The sequence below is a fragment of the Lactuca sativa genome, chromosome 1 (assembly GCF_002870075.4).
Source record: "Lactuca sativa cultivar Salinas chromosome 1, Lsat_Salinas_v11, whole genome shotgun sequence".
NCBI lineage: Eukaryota > Viridiplantae > Streptophyta > Magnoliopsida > Asterales > Asteraceae > Lactuca > Lactuca sativa.
Window position 1 is genome coordinate 136,722,473 of NC_056623.2, and position 3,656 is coordinate 136,726,128.

Consider the following 3,656-nt stretch of genomic DNA (forward strand, 5'->3'; position numbering starts at 1 on the left):
GGATCACGGGAGATCCAGACACATCGATAGAAAATACCATTTCATCAGACATCGGATCGAAGAAGGACTCCTCGTGGCAAAGAGGGTATCATCAGATGAGAATCTGGCAGATCCCCTCACAAAGGGACTGACTCGGGTTAAGCATCTTCAGCATGCTCGGAGCATAGGGCTGAAGGATGATATTAGATTTAGTAGTTAGATAACCTCGAAATTTGTAAAGTGTAATTGACATTTGATGATGAATAAAAAAATTTTTATTTATGTGTAAGGTGTTGCTATCTCTTGTCGATCGTTTACTATATTTCTTTTGCATGTTTTGACTTCCAGAATAATTTTTGTTTGGTATAACATATTATTCAAACCTCCACAGTCAGTCATATGTCGGAAGTAGGTATGAATCAAGACTGTCATGTTTGGTTAATCATGAGTGTTCATAAGTCCTGAGCATTGGACTCAACCCATGCTCACTGGAATCACTTCATGGAATTCTATCTCGAGTGATCGTGAGACGGTTATCGTATAAGTCTTCAAACCTAGAGATATGATTTGTTACTTACAAGTTGGTTATGCATTGATTGTACGAAAACGCATTGGTAACTCGATGTTATAAATCGTGCTCTTGTGTGTAATTCAATGAGTGGTAGAACAAACATATGAGTCGAAGTTTATCTGTTCCTTCTTGGATTAGAAGCTGATATCTGTGCCCCTCGATGATTTTGTTTTGACCTATGTACCGGGCCCGGTCAGAACTAAGTTGATGTGTTCAATTAAGTTCTATGTCAAACAAATCGGAAATCGGGAAACAAATGCTGGACAATAAGCAAGACTATGTTCCATCTATTTGTCCGGCTGGTATCTAGAACAGAGGATTAGATGATCAGTTATCTTAAATGGCGTACCATCATCTTCTCAGTTCCGAGAAACCTTGAAAAGAGCTACGATTGCCGATCGGTTCCTGAAGTCATACTTGCAGTAATAGTTATTAGACTTATCCAAGTGGGAGACTGTTGGATAAGGTGTCTAAGTCCATAACTATTTCTGGTATGTACTTGACCCGACCCGGCATGGTCCATTTGGGTTGCATGGCACCATGCAATTGGATAGACTAAATGAGAGAAATAACACTTGGAGATTATTAATATATTATAAGTTCTAATATATTAATAATATTATTTGATTAGTTTGATCAATAATTAATTTAGAATTAATTAAGTGGTCAAAAGAGAACTAATTAAATATATGGGTTGATTATGTAAATCATCCATATCTTGTATAGTGGGCTAAGAGGCTCCATGGATTATCAAGTTGGGTTTTACCCATAGGATGCTCCATGGATGCTCCATGGGAGTTACAAACCCATGGGTCATGGAAATGAAGAGTCATGACACATTAGGGTTTATATGGTGTAACCCTAGATGTGTCAACACTATATAAGAATCATATTCTCCACCAAAATCGGCTACACACTAAGAAAACAAGAGGGCTTGGCCGATTTCAAGAAGTGTGTGTTCTCTCATAAGTATTTCCAAGAGCATTTGGTGTTGTGTGCAGCATTTGAGGCATCACATTTGGGGTGCTAGGATCACAAGGTTTCAAGGAACACAAGCAACAACAAGGTAAGTTATTCTATCTATTATTCAAGTTAAAATTGTTCCCCATGTATGCTAGATAGGAATATAGCCTTGGAATTCAACTTAGCATGATAATTAGACAAACATAGATCCAAGGTTATTAGGGTTGCATGTACACTTAGGAAGTGTTAGAATGCTCAAAACCCATCAAAATTGTCAATTGTTTGATAGTTACACTTTGGGCTGTAAATCCTTATTGGATAGAGGATGGACGAATTCTAGGGCTTGGGATAGCCTCAAATTCGTCCAAGGCTTATCTTAGGTAAGGATTTGGATTGCTTTAAGGAAAGATTATCCAACTAGGGTTTAAGGGTGAAACCCTAGGAGCCTTACAAGTTTAAATAGACCCCTAGGGCAAGGGAAATCGGCACCTCTGCAAAAGAAAAGAAACCCTGGCCGATTTCTAGTCCCTGTCCTCTCTCTCAAATCATCCTCCTTGCTAGTTGGTGTTTGTAATCCATTAGAGGAGTGACAATTGTGACTCTAGAGCTCCAAGACAACAAGATCAAAACAAGAGATTCAAAGGTAAACTTCTAGATCTGATTTTGTATTGCTCTTATACCTAATTAGTCATTAGAAGTCTTGGATTCAAAGCATGTTTAATTAGAGAAAACTAGATCCAAGCATTAGGGTTTGCATGTGCACATCATATGGCCAAAACCCATCAGTGGTATCAGAGCCTAGATTGGTTTCTATTAAATTGTTGCTTGTTTGTTTGAATCTTGCTTGAAAAATTCGATTTTTATGTTTCTGAGTCATGGACTCGGGAAGTCCCATTGTGGACTCGGCGAGTTGGTCTGACTCGGCGAGTCCAAGCGTCAGGAAGGGCCAGATTCGGGATTTTTTGATATTTATCTTATGGAAACTTGCCTTTATCATATTAGATCAACCCTAATCCGATTTTTTGATATATATGACTATAATCTTGATCTAATTAAAGAGATTTATCAATTAATAAAATATTTAATTTCCTTATGTGATTATTATGCAAGAAATCTTAAATAAATCAAATATGGATAATTATGGAATTAATTGTGAATTGAGATTATTTGTTATTTGACCCTCCATGTTTTAAATGATTAAAAACTTGTCCTCAAGTTTTGAAATTTATGTTTTGTGATTAAAAGTTTTAATTTAGAAAATTTAAATTTCAAACCCTAGAATTTTACAAGTTTAAAATACAACCCTATACTAATATAATATTACAAGATTAATATATATATATATATATATATATATATATGTTTGTGTGTGTGTGTGTGTATAACTAAAATGCTAGTCTTACCGTTAGTAGGCCTCATTCACGAAGCTGATCTATAAGGTGGGTATAAGGTTGCGGCCTATAAAATGGCGCTTAATGGGTGTACACTCACACCCACCGCTTGCTTGATTGGTGGAGGGTCGTTAGCCGAACGGGTAGGATAGGGCAACCTCATCCTCTCATTAAAAGTATAATATGAAATACAAAGTAACTACATAATTTTAAAAAAATTTCCCAATCTTAGTTAATTTAGGAAAAGTGAATTGATGCAATCCCATGAAATTACACTTTGCACCCTTGCTAAGAAGTTAGTGGAGCGTGTGTGGATTACCGGCACACTAATTGGTTCTAAGCAAAGGTGGCAAAGGGTGATTCATTGTTTATCATAGTTCGATGGAGCGTGTGTGGTTTACCGGCACATCGAATAGATGATCGTCAGAATGAAGGCACCATGTGAATTTGCATGGTAAATCACACCCGCTTTGTGATCCTCGGTATCTCAGTCACAAACAAGAGGGGCATATCGAGATTTAAACATGCCATTGAAATGTTTCAATGAATCTCATCTAAACCTAGGAATTCTCAAATTCATTTAGAACTTAAAGTTAGGTTTTCATGGTGGAGAATTAGTGAATCGTCATTCACTTACCTTTAAATTGTTTGCATGTTAGATTACGACATCCCTTTTCTAATATGTAAATATTGTTGTTGGATCCTAGCCCTAATTTTTCTTATTGGGTGATAATTAGAGATTCATATTCTAA